The sequence below is a fragment of the Corvus kubaryi genome, unplaced genomic scaffold, assembly GCF_017639235.1.
Source record: "Corvus kubaryi isolate FWS band 111438036 unplaced genomic scaffold, C.kubaryi_AGA036_p1.0 37302, whole genome shotgun sequence".
Classification (NCBI taxonomy): domain Eukaryota; kingdom Metazoa; phylum Chordata; class Aves; order Passeriformes; family Corvidae; genus Corvus; species Corvus kubaryi.
Genome location: NW_024581095.1, coordinates 1,511,669 through 1,526,163, shown reverse-complemented (window position 1 = coordinate 1,526,163; position 14,495 = coordinate 1,511,669). Strand labels below are relative to the sequence as shown.

The following is a 14,495-nucleotide window of genomic DNA, read 5'->3' as shown; positions in this document are numbered from 1 at the left end:
TTATATTCCTTTTTTACTAAAACACAGCTATTGAAGATTTCAAATTAAAGGTAATATTACATCTGTTTCTCACATGAGACTTGGTAATCACAGTGGTAATATACCACTGTGTCAGTTATCAGCCAATAGGAGATGTTACCTAGTTTATTATTGAGATTTATTTATTTAAACAACTATTTTTCATCTATAATTAAGTTTGTCTAGTAAATTTAATAACTATAAAACAAAATCCATTGTATAAATGCATTGCTTTGTAAGTAGACTAAATGATCAAAAGGAACTTCATGAAGAATGTAACACTGATGTTAAGTACACTTATGACACCTACACACCTTCCTTTAAACAACTTAGCTTTATTTTTGGGGTTTTTTTTTCCCCTGAGATATATATATTCCCAGTGCAAATGGCAGTAATGAAAAACTATATAATGACTGTAGGACAAAGCCTGTGTTTTCCAGCTACACTGCTCAGGAATGTCTCACCGTGTCTGGAATCATAACTCCCGAATGCTGAGAACATTCAGAATTTCTAAGGATGTCTTCCTGTTACCACAGAACCCAAAAGCAAAACAAGTTTTGAAATACCTAGTGCATAGCTGAGCCCCAGGTGAATTCATATAGAAACACTATTCCTGCTGTGCTGTGGATCACCATTACCCAGAGTTCCAACCTGCCCGATATGTCACTTTCCTGCAGCCTGGCAGCATATGGTGACTTTGGTGAGGACTCTGGCAGAAAAACTTCCGAAAAGATAACCCAGAGATACGGGTTTACAGGCCCACTACCTCATAAAAGCTGTATTGCTCTGGGGTTACTGAATATTGTTATAGACCTAGTGCATCTTCTCAAAGCAACAATTTCTCAATGAGCAGAGATTTTTATTGCTGCACATCTGCCAAATAAAAGTAAAAGGCAAGCCTTTTAGGATTCTGTATTTAGAACCTGATTAAATGCAAAACAGGCCAAAAGGAAAGGAAAAAGGGTCAGCTGAACAGATTCAATCACAAATTGGGTGGTGATCATGGGGTATCTGCAGAGACCCATGTCTCAGGTCTGCCTGCATGAAAAAAAGCAAACCAGTGTAGTAAGAAATTTCTTCTTTGATTTGATCTGACACAGTCTTACATTTTTATTTTTGCACACTCCTCTCAGATAAGGACCGCCAACTAATTACCAAAAACCTTTGACAAACATTATCACAAGTCAAAGACTTAGAGATTTGCAGCTGCCATGATGCTACCAGCACCAAACCAGGGCTGAAAAAAAAAGTTTATCTCCTCTAGAAAATAAATTAAAACCTCTGATTCAGCTAATGATCTTAGAGAAGGATTCTGTTACAATGTTAGTCTGCTCTCCCTACAGAAGATTCAAGTGTAATTCTCTGTTGCAGACAGGTTTGCCACTACCTATCAAGAAAATGTAGTAATGAAAAATCCATAGCATAAATGCCCAATATCACAAACTCATTACAGAGCTTAAACCTTCAATCTACAAATGATTTCTTACTTACAGCTAACATTTAGGTGCATAAAGACTTTGAAAAAGGACACTTTGAATGCAAATTTTAGAATTACTGCGTCTTAAAATACCTTCTTTACATACTATAGTATTTTCTGCAATCTAAACAAAACCTGTGGAAAAAATAATTTTAAAAAAAATTAATAACAATTGATTATGACCATTTTTCTTAAATAGTTTACAGATTAGCAGTGAAGCTTTTCAGTGCTTGTTAGATATACAGCATCCATCTAATCAGAAAAAGATTCTTCATTATCTCTGTATGCCAAGCAAGCCTCATGATTTTCCAGTCAAAAGGAGTATGACATCACCTGATTATGCTTTACAATCACTGTGTGACACATATTTTGCTACTGCACACAACAATTTGTTCTTAAATCTTGACTTATAAATAAAAAAAGCAGTTTCTGTCTTTTGCTGTCAGACAACAAAATTCCACAACCTGCAGAAGATGACTTCAACTGTTATTGGGAAACACTGTAAAAATTGTCACAATCAACACGGTAACTTCCTCTCAGCATTCTTTGTTATACCAGTATCTATGAATTCATTACTTCTTTTTCAGACCTATGTCATTTATAGCAATTGATTTTTTAATAACATGCTTCCCATTCAGACAGCCTGTAATGAAGACCACTTGATATTCTGTTTGGTTAAACACTTTTAATATGACTCGACTCTCCTATGATTATATTAGTTGGGAAGGAATATATGTATATGTATTTCTATATTTACATATACACACACACACACACACACACTTGCAATTTCACTATAATGGCTTCTCCCAAGAGGAATGTAAGAGACTATAGATGGAAACACTAGACAAAAACACCTGTAATCTAAATATCTGCTAGAAGGTTAAAAGGTAAAATTTATATTACGTCTTTTTGTTCTTCTTTTTGCAGGGTTTGGGGAAAACAAGAACATACAGTAATTTGGAGTTTATTTAAAAACTTACATGTAAAATGATAGTCAAATTGGAAATGATAGTAACATTGCCTAGTCTTCAGTCAGAATAACAGATAACTAAATCCTATCTGTGCTTATTTATATATGGCTCAAAACCATAATGATACAAAGATTGCATGCAGAAGCTTTTTTTTTTTTTTCATTAGACCTATTTGTATTGAGGAGAAAAAAATAGGTAAATTTCAGCCATATCTGAAAGAGTGATATACTGAGATGGGCTGCCCAGGAAGGTGGTGGAGTCCCTGTCCCTGAAGGTGTTTAAGGGAAGACTGGACATGGCACTCAGTGCTGTGGTGTGATTGACAACATGTTTGGTCAAATGTTGGACTTAGTGACTCCAGAAGTTTTTCTAACCTAACTCATTCTGTGATTCTGTGATACAGAAACAACAAAGTTAAATTTAAAGATCAAGGATGCTTCTAAGACTGAAAACATCTATTCTTCTGCTTAACTAGGCTTTTTTCTTATTCATCATCTGCAGTGTGCAGCACCAATGGTTTCTATACAAACTTAAACTTTTGTATTTAGCTCCAACACGCAGCCCAGGTCACTATTCCTATCAGAAGTAGGTACCAGAAATAGTAACCTCTTTTACTGTATGAAGGTGTTTTTTACACTTGCAGGAGATGATCTATTCAGCAGAATGAAAGACAAGTAAGTGAGTGATGAAAAAAATGCTGGAAAATTAGCGGTGATATATATGCAATGATTATGCACCTTAACAGTGCCTCTTTGTTATGCTTCGGGTAGCTGTATGTTACATCTTCACTACTGAGGAGATAGAACAGGTACATAAAATGTATAGTATAAATAAGGCTTCTGTGAACTAACAAATTTTTAAACAACTGACATTCTGATGTATTACACAAACAGACTAGACTAGCATAATCTAAAACTAGAATGCCATAAAAATATACTGCAGTTCTACAGAAATGACCCTTGTCAACAAAGACAGAAATTCACACACAATTCTATTATATACCACAGTATTGTTCTTCCAAGAATCGTTAGTAATTGGATTGTCTAGTCGACCTTCATTGACTTTCATTCATCCTGTCTTGCTTCATGTTGAGCTTGCTTTGAAAAAGTAATATAGGATGATGAGGACAGATTTATAAGTTATGCACTAAAGCATTGTGAATGGGAAATACGCTGGTCTAGAACTAATGGCACAGATTTTGCTCCTATCAAAAAGATCTATGATAAGTGAGATATGATTTAATCATTTTCTTTTTATGTATTGCAGCCTATTATATATGAATTCCAGTTCTGCATTGTTTTACAGAAATTCAATATTTTGCCTACTCTGAATTAGATGTTTATTTTACATTCTATTCAATAAATGAAAGTGCAAAAAAGGAACAAGCAGAGATGATAATTTAATAAGAAAGACTGAGGTACAATAATAAAAGCCACTCAAATTCCAACTAAAAATCCTCACAATTAATAAACACCTACAAAAGCTCAAATAGAAGAAACTGAAAAAAGAGATAGGAATATAAAAAGCAACTGGCACAAAACTAATACCTTGTTCTCTTGCACTGCACTTTCTGTAACTAGACCTTAACGTGCCATTTTTTCCATGCAATACACAATAAATAAAAGTTGGAAAAATGTGTAAAATATTCCTCAGAAGAATAAACTCTGCTAGAGTAAAATATGCTGTCATGTAAATACAGAGTCAGTCATGAAGGTAAGTATGCACTACACAAAGCAATAGTAATGGAAGAAGAAACCCCTTTTCTCCCAATTCCTTATTCCTTAAATTTTTTGTCCATCTTGGTCAGACACCAGCTTAAGCAAACTTTTTTTTGGGCAGCACAGGAAGAAGAGGAGAGTCAGGGAGGGTTTACTAAAATTTATGTTTGAAAAGAGACTAAGTTTCCAAAAACCTCATCTGCCAATTCAGTCCTAGAACTTTCTTGCCTTACCTGTGCATTATTATCTGCTACAGATTAAGGCCCACACGCCACCCACTCAGAAACCTGCCCCGCATGATGCACGTGGCTACACCCCCCAATACTGTGTTTAAGGTATCACATACTCAGTGCGCATTTCCCCCGTTTGTCTTCCCTGAAATCATTGTGTGCCATAACCTACCATAATGTGCAGTTAGGCTAAACTCTGGTACGGTTTTGGTTTAACTCCTTTTTACCGAGACTTCTTGAATACATTAATTTCACAAAATGCAGGCAAATCACACAGAGCAAAAGCATTTACCAGGGACTAATTCAGATCACAGGTGAACTCAACCAAATTCACAAGTGTGCAATACATACCAAAAAAAGAAACATAAAGCAAAAAAGATTGCTCATATACAAAAAATATCTACTGTAAACCAAGGCGGTCACGCTACGACTGTTCTATCAGCAGGAAAGAAATTAAATATCATTACATGAAAATCTAAAAAAAAAAAAAAATCACAAATCACAGTAATGAAGTAGTTTTGAGAGAAGATGCTTGAGTATAAGTATGTGCTTACATAGGTGCTTCCTACATAGCTTAAAATTTGCCTTACTATCTCTGTACTAAAATTATCAGATGATGCCTCTTTCCCACAAAGGGAAAGATGACCTTGCCTCTCTTTTGACTAACACTTGTAAAACTACTTTTTAACAGAGGGTGAAAAGAAAGATCACAATATTACAGTAGAATACTGTTAAATTTTACACAGTTAAACTAAAGCATATACTTTAAAATATTTAAGATTATACATACCTTCCTAGTCCAGTGAGTAGGAAAGCACAAGCAAATTGTTATAATTTAACTACATTAGAATTCAAGTACAAATTCAACTTCATTTTAAAATCAATTTCCACAAGAGGCTGCAATACTCAAAGTATTTACTCACAGATTTAGTCATATGGTTCCACCAAACAAACCAGGGCACTCATTAGCATCTGTTCCTAACCATATTTTAATAATAAAATTTATCAGGAATACATGATACTATTAGATTGATCATGAATATAAACCCAACTCATTTTAAATTAATGGTAATTCAGCACAAACTTAACTTACAAACACACAGAAATAAAGATTGCTATATACAAATAAAGGGCTCTTTTGGTGTACCTCCCTCAGAAAACAAACAGCAGGAATGGTGGAATATGAAGTTTATGTTTCAAAGATTTATTTAAAACTTTAACTGGAATGGACCTTTCCTATTCAACAGGACTGATACACTGCCTGCTTTCCACAAGCATCAACTTAAATTATATTTGTCATAAAAGCTGTGACAAAGTAATTATTATTGGCAAACATGCATTTAATTCATAACCTCATACTGCAATTACAGAAAACTGACAAAAATAAGGCATGGATAATCTGTCATCACGCTCAAGTTCTTAGGACACCCAAATTTCATTAGCGAACAGCACAAGGCAAGGCTCATCTTAACTAACTGCCACAATATATTTCTTCACCTTCAGCAAATGCAACCATTTGCTGAATCAAAACAGAAATTCAACAACTTCCAGCTTTAACTTGCAGTAGTACTGCCAATTTCTACGAGCACCCAAAAGAGAAATATAAATATTTCTATTCCTTCATCTTTGAAGGAAACTAACTGAAAAGGAAATGATCCCTATTTTTTAAAATACATTTTTAAAGATTCAGTTAGATCTTCAATCTTTTCACAATCTTGGTTTTTATGTTTGAGCGGTTTCTTTTCATTAGAAAAAAGATCTTTATACAAAACATATGTGCGGTCTTTCATAAAATAAAACATTGCTGCTTACTAATGGCTGCAAAACATGTTCCATTATTAACTGAAAGGAATTAATTAATCCATCAGCACAAGTGACTTTTTACAAACAAGTTAAAAACAGAAATTCTTCTAAAGTATTTTAACATCAACTTAATTTTTAAATGCCCTGTGCACCCCTGCTACCTCAGACCTCATGAGAATATACTCGCTCTGAGGCATTTTGTAACACTACACTACCCTAGCCTCACATTTGAGGGGAGGAGAAGAGTAAAGAGGATTGAATTGCTGTCCTTGCCTTCATCCGTATGCATTACTCCAGGAGTTAGTATCACTATCTGCCCATGATACAAGAGGAAAAGACAGATGAGAGTGTAAGGACTGAAGAGTTGAAAGGAGCATTTTATGTTATGCTTACCAGCTGGCCTCATCACCTACGTTATGGCAACATCAACTTATTCAAAACACCTTAAGTATGAAAAAAAACCCAACAATTCTGCAGTACACTCAATTCAATACTCAAGGGCATAATAATTTTATAACTATGTACCCTTTTAGAATGCATGTGGATTTACAAAGTTTCTCCCCAGTTTTTAAGAGGATTGAACAACTGGCTATAAAGACCAGTGTTCCTGTTTTATCTTGATAATAGTGAAAGCGTATACAAATCCTTCTTAATTACTCCAACATGATTTTTAGATGCAGAACTCTAACTGCCTCCATTAAAGGCAGCACAAAGTATTCCTTCCATTTCTGTAGCACAGAGTATTACTTTTTAATCTTATTTTCTTTTTTTTACTGCTGATATGAGTCATCACAAGATGACTTGTTCTTTTTTTTTGGTCTATTTTATCCAGCAAATTGTTTAGTACTAAACAAAACAACACACTTGGAACATATTTAGTTTGAAATAATATGTAACTGTAAACAACTACTATCTTCAAACAGGTTTAAATATCTGGGTTAGAAAACAAATTTAAATTCTCAATATAAATTATCTCTGATTCCCATTATCTCACAATTTTATTAACTACAGTTTACATGCATTTGTATTGAACAAGACTATCAGCACACCCTAACTTGTTGCAAAATGCAAATAAAATTGCAAAAACAATTCTTCATCTTAAAAAATACTGCCATCCTACCAAAAGAGAAAATTTCTTGTCAAAATGTGTTTACTCTGGACTTAGAAAACACTGCTTCCAAAACTAAACATCTTTCATGAAACAGCACATATACATAACCTGATAGACATCAAAATGTCAGGAAAATTACAATAAAAAAAGAGAGAACCCACTCCCATATAAATTTTGTAACAAGAGTCACACATCAGGAATACTGTATATTCACAAATGGTTAAAGGAAAACTGAATATTTCTCAATGTACTTTTTAAGCAGAAGAATGCATGATAATTCTAAAAATTAAAAATAATATTAAATAATATTTCCCTTTGCTTTTCATAACACTCAGTCAAAAAGACGAATGTGTCCACATGCTAAGAAATATGAAACATACAAAGAAATGCTCAAGCATTTTAATTTAGTATCATTCTGAATACAAAGGAAGAAAAAATTTCCATTTACCCACAAAATAGGTCCATGGTTTAGTGGTCTAGTGGCTTAGTATTTCCTCCTTGTGAAAGAAGTGTATGAATAAAATATTCATCCTCTCTGGAACAGAAAGTGACTTTGCATTACCCTCACTTTTAAGGCCCCCAGAGCTATACAAGTATACTTCCTATTCTGTATTATGAGTAAAAAAAACCCACAAAACCCCAGTTTATTTGACAGCTTTACTGTTCACCCTAATAGAATAATCTCATTGCCACCTAAAATCTTTTTGAAATAAATTAACTTTTATTTTCACTTCATCTGTGCAATTTGATCTTACACATTCCCATTAAATTCATTTACTCTGGCAAATACATCTGTTTACCACAACTTCAAGGCTTTGAAAGGGGCTGGAAGATTATTTTACAGTACACAGTCATTTAACAACTGTTTTACGCTCATACTGTGTCCCTTCTAAAATGGCCTCACAAGAGCATGGTTAATGCTCACAAATAGTGGAGGTCTTGGCCATTAAATATTATATAAATATAATAATAAATAAAATATTAAATACTATTACATCTACTTTTTTTTTTGGTTTATTCCAAGAACATTGTCCTTTTCACAAATAAAACCAAATTTCATTTCTCATTACTCTGATTACCTTCTGAAGGCCTCCTAGATGCCTAAATAAACCCCTTAATTTCCCTGGTCAAGAATCTGAAAAATCCATGTTTCTTTCATTAAAAACACCACCACCTCCGTAGCATAAGTCTCTTTTGTTGTCACATCCCTCTCATAGGCAAAACTAATCTATTATTCTCTCAGTGTTTTTATTTCATGTGAAAAACTTAAATACCAACTTAGACAACCCTCTCACTGCTATCATACAATACCAACTCAGAACCAATTGTTTCTGACATTCTCACACATTAAAGCTTCTGTTCATTACAAAGAAACAGAACAGTATGAAGGTACTGTAACTCTCCTTTTACCCAAAGTTACTATATGCATCACTGCGGTGTGGTATGCTACAGGCGTAAGTATTCTTCATATTCTTCACTAGGTCTAAAAAAGCTTCCTCAGTGAAACAAAGTGTTAAAAAAAGCGATTAAAAAAAATGAAGCAAGCCAAAACACTAATATAAGAGTGATGTATCTATAACCAGATCCCTTCATCTACTCAACGTAAGCATATTCCCAGTATGCAATTCATTCAATAACACAAGATTAGCATTAATATACATGATAGTGGTAACAGAGCCCCTGTAACCTGAGGTTAACACACACAGACAGCAAATACCTGGTACTTACTTAAGCCTGGAAAACCACCATAAACTTTAAGAGGAAAAACAGGTTTGATGCCTTGGCATCAAATGTTCATTTTAGGAGTTGGTAAATACGATTGAAAAAGTAACCTTATCATAAAGGAGCCTTTAAAATCACTTACAACTCTCCTGCCATGCACAAGGACACCCTGCCCAAGACCAGGTTGCACAGGGTGCCATCCAACCTGACCTTGAACACTTCCAGGGATGGGGCACCCACAACTTCTCTGGGTAACCTGTGCCAGTGCCTCACCACCCTCACAGTAAAGAATTTCTTCCCAGTATGTGGTCTAAACCAACTCTCAGTTTGAGTCCATTGCCCTTTGTTCAGTCACTCCATGGTCTTGTGAATAGTCTCTCTCTTTCTTGTGAGCCCCCTTCGGGGGCTGGAAGGCCACCATTAGGTCATCCTAAAGCCTTCTCTATTCCAGGCTGAACAATTCCAATTCTCTCAGCCTTTCCTCATAGCAGAGCTGCTCCATCCCTCTGATCACCTTGGTGGCCTCCTCTGGACTCTCCAACAGCTCCATGTCCTTCCTGTGCTGGGACCCCAGAGCTGGAGGCAGCTCTGCAGGTGGGGTCTCACCAGAGCAGGGCAGAGGGGCAGAATCCCCTCCCTCCCCTGCTGCCCACGGGGCTTTGGATGCAGCCCAGGACACACTTGGCTTTCTGGGCTGGGAGTGCCCAGCTCATGTCCAGCTCTCACCCCAGCACCCCCAAGTCCTTGTGGGCAGGGCTGCTCTCGATCTGTTCATGCCCAGCCTGAGTTGGCACCCAGCACCTGGCCTTGTTAAACTTCATGAGATTCCCATGGGCCACTTCTCAAGCTTGTCCAGTTCCCTCTGGATAGCATCCTGTCCCTCAGGAGTGTCAACTGCACCATTCAGCTTGGTGTCATCTGCAAACTTGCTGAGGGTGCACTCAATCCCTTCATCTGTGTCATTAATATTTAATAGCACTGGTTCCCGTGCCCTGTCCCCTAGGGGACACCTCTTGTCACTGATGTCCATTGGGACTCTGAGACACTTATCATTATCCTCTGGATGACACATCCAACCATTTCCTTACCCATCTAACAGTCCACTCATCAAATCCATCTCTCTACAATTTACAGAGTAGGATGTCGTACGGGAACTATGTCAAAGGGTTTACAGAAGTCCAGATAAAAGACATCTGTAACCCCTCTCCCATCCACTGGTGTAGTCACTTCAACAGAGAAGGCCACCAGGTTGGTTATTTTAAAATAATATGAGTGTTGTCTCTTATAAAGTTAAGGTGCTTGGAACATTTAGTAAAACTAGAAAGTTAAACAATTCTTGTTCAAATCGCTTCTTCAAAGTTTCACGGATACCATGTAGTTGTAATGAGTGGGGAATCTCTTGTAGCAGTTGAAAACATAAGGAAATAAATAGACATGGTTCATGTAAGGGGATGTATACACCATACATTCTATACTATAAAACACAGTGAAGATGCCTTCACGACTGCATCACATTTTTCAAGCAACTAACCTTGTTTTATTTTTCAGGTTTCATACTAGCCATACACAATGGAAATACAGTATGACATCATGAAGTTGATATAATCAGCTGCAATATTTACCTACGTCTGCCACCAGCAATTATCTAGATTGTTACTGCAGAAACTGCAAGTTGGCACAAATACCAGAAAGCTTTCTTACAATCCCGCCTCTAAGATACTTCCACCCTATGGCATTCCACAATTTACAGATTCATCTCCTCCTCCTCTTTCACAAGCATAAAAGGACAAGATTTCCCCAGATTTTCCACTAGAGGCCACAGGTGCAAAAATCTGACTGCCCAATGCACCAATACAAATTTCATAGAGAGAACTGTTCAGTTCTGATTATGCAGACTCTAGTTGAATCATATGGTCACCATATGTTACAAATGATAGGATAAATACATGTTAAGGTGGGGAGAAGGAAAAAGTCTGAAGTTGCTTATGGTCTTCAAACTGAAGCACAGGATTAAGAAGTTTTTTAATCACCAATGGGTCTCTCATGTCACACAGGAAACAGGAGAAGAAATAAAATAATTTCCTGCATATTGTAATAAATACAAGTTAACACAAAGACAGAAGAACTATGACTACAACTGTATGACTACAACTACAACTAAGAAAGTCATATCATAATTAAAATATTTCTTATACTTTAATAACTTTACTACATAAGGAGAAAAGGGAGAAGGTATTTTACTGAAAAATACTAAGTTAATCAAAGCAGGATTTTATAGCTAAGCTCACAAAAATAACAAATCATTTAATGGACATTATCATTCACTGGGATACCACAAGAGCTTCTTAAAATAGATATATTTACATATTCCATAATATTTACATATTAGTCTTCCTGGGTAGCACACATTATTCAATATGAGCCATTATTTTTAAAACAAATAAGAAAACAAAACACAGAATGTCACTCAAATTTCAGATACAAATATTGTTACTGGCTGGAATTATTTCAATCTGTCTCTTAGCGAGGACAAAGAATACAGAAAACTTAATCAGCCCTGCAGATTGCCTTTTGATATTGTAAGCTGTTAAAACGAAATTACATTCTCCCCCTTCTAAAAAGAAAAAAGTGCAGGAAAAAAAGGTTTCTTACAATATAGGTTAATAGACATGGTATTTTACCTTTATTACTGGCTAACAGTAATATTAGGTATTAAGTATTAGGTATTAAGTAGCGATGTTTATTCATCCTGTTGCAAATACTAGAAGTCTTCAAGTTTCATTAATGAAAAATACATAATATTCCATACTATTCTAGCATACAAAACATATAAAGTCAGAATACAAATCCTAACTGGAGGAGACATTTTTTTAAAACATCTGTAAAAAGAATCACAAGTTCAGATGCTCTTGGGAAGTGTAATATAAGCTTACAATCACTGAAAATGAGAAATATTGCACAGAAGTGGAAATGGTTTCAGTTTGATTTATATATGATCTTTACACAACAAAGCTCCCACTAAACAGAAATACTCAATAATAAGAAGCAATATGAAGGGGTTTTTTCTTCACATTTTTTTTACTTGGTGAACTGCATGTATTACCAGTAATTTAATTTAAAATAAACCTCTGGTACATTAGTCTGATCAAGCAGGACATGGACATATTCAATCAATCTGACGCAGAACCAGCTTTAAGGTATGAATTAGTTAAAAACCTGAAATGCATCAGACATGATGAAAAGACAGATAGGAAGAGGATGTGATTTAATACAGTTCTCTGGTTTACACTTGTATGAAATACGATTGTTTACACGTTTTCTGATCTACTCAGCACTGCAGCCACTGGACATTCAGGCTACTCAGCACAGGCACTATTGGAACAGGCTGGACATCAAGATTCTCTTTAGCAGCTTTAGAGTCTTGTCCGTACATTTACGAATTGGTACATGAGCTCTACATGAAATTTTATGGCAGGAAGTAAACATGTTACACATCCTGTGAGAATTATTACATAAATGGGACTGGACTACAATGACAAGTTGCAGGAAAATTAGTCATTAAAATGGTAATCTTCTGCATTCACTACTGTGATTGACTACTTCATTACAATCACAGTTTGATATCAGCAGTAACTGGTAGGAGCAACCTCCAAACACAGCAACAATAAAGAAAAAAAACCATAAAGCTGCTAAAATAGAACTTTAATATTCATATACGCAAAGACTCGGATTCAAAACATACTTTGGTTAAAAAAAAATTGATATTGCGTAGATACACATACACATCCTTGCATATACTTCAGTGGAAATTTAATTTATAGATTTTAGCAGACAATCTTCTCCAGCCCAGAAAAAAGCAAACCAAGTGGAAGTTCTGCACAGTCTATACTTTATTCCTTGTACGTCTTTCTTTGCTTAGCTGCAAATGATACACTACTATGTCTAGTAACAAAAATTTAAAACATTAAGGTAGAAATTAAGGTATAATTTTTTTTTAATGCTTGCACTAAGAAACACCAACAAAAACCCCTAAACTAAACAAAAAAAAAAAAAAAAAGCAACTTTTGCTTTGTCCTAATCACAATAGCAAGGAAAATCCATTACTTCCAGAAGGCATTAAAGGAAAGGTGTTTATAGCTGGTAACAGACTATCTACTCAAATTCTTCATAACAAACATTTCTATGAGTTGCTTTTTTTTTAACAGACTTTTTACCAAGTAGATTTTCAGAATACAAAAGTAGAAAGATCTTTTTGTTGTGTTTTATTTGTTCTCAGAATATTTAAAGCAATCTTGTTTTTTTCTTCTCTGAAAGGGCATCCAATGAAGCTCTTGGTGTTCTTTGGTAAGAAAATCATACATACGTTAATATACCTTGGCATAATTTACATTGCTAGTTTTGATCTATCAGAGTTAAGTCTGAAGAGGCTGGCAGGATGCAGATGGCAAAAAGAAACTGAGGATATGCAGCAATAAGCACAAATAAAGTACAGTCAGGGAGGCACTTAAACATATTAATGATATCCATTTGCCTTTTTGTCATCTGGATTAAACAATTTTACAATTCCAAGGCCAAAAACTAAAATAGGAAGACAAATCATCTCATAAGGGCCCTCACTGGCATGGAAGAAAACAAAGGAGTGAGAATCTACAGCTTCAACACATGCACACAGATACAGAAACTAGAAATGCAGCACGTTGCTCTCTATCATCAGATCAAGGCGTAACCTGAAACAGGCCCAGAAAATCATGGCTGAGACATTACAAATGGTATTAGAAGAAACTAGGTGATGATGATATGAATGTGAACATGAGTTAGATTTGATATTTTTTATCCTTACATGCTGTCTAAAGACATACCTGTTCAGATTACATCAATCTGTCAGTGCATACATGCAATTCAGAACAGCATCTTGTTAATGAGAAATCCAAGTGGGACTGCTGTGCTAGTTATGATTGGAAGCAGGCTGCAATCCTGATTAACCCCAGTGCAGAACCCAGTGGCTGCTAGGCTTGTGTGAAGCCTTGCCTGCTGTGTGATAATGGCACGACCAGCACAAGAGGGTGCTGAAGTTCACCAATTTAGATTTAAGAAAAGAAAAATGAACCCCTGCTTGCTCTTCCCACTGCTCAGCACATTGGGAAAGCAAAGATCACAACTGCTGCAAATCTTTAGGTCACCATGGAAAAGGAAAGTAAAAAAAAAAAACCAAACCAACCCAAAACGTAAGCGCCAAGCAAGCAGGTAAAAAGAAAAAATATTATGAAACATCTTCAACTTTGCTTAGATCAGTATGTCAGTACATCTTGGTTTAAAATCCCAGTAGGCAGCTAGACATCACACAGCCACTCACTGAATCCTTCATGCTGTGGGACAGGGAACAGAATCAGAATGGTTAAAGTGAGAAACTTCTGAGCTAAGTAAACCAAATTTAGTTTAAAT

General features: G+C 35.6%; 1 protein-coding gene across 1 annotated transcript in view; it reads right to left on the bottom strand.

Annotated features, from left to right (window-relative positions):
* Positions 1–14,495, bottom strand: part of FBXL17 (F-box and leucine rich repeat protein 17) — a 276,603-nt gene that overhangs the window by 188,621 nt on the left and 73,487 nt on the right. The window lies entirely within an intron of this gene.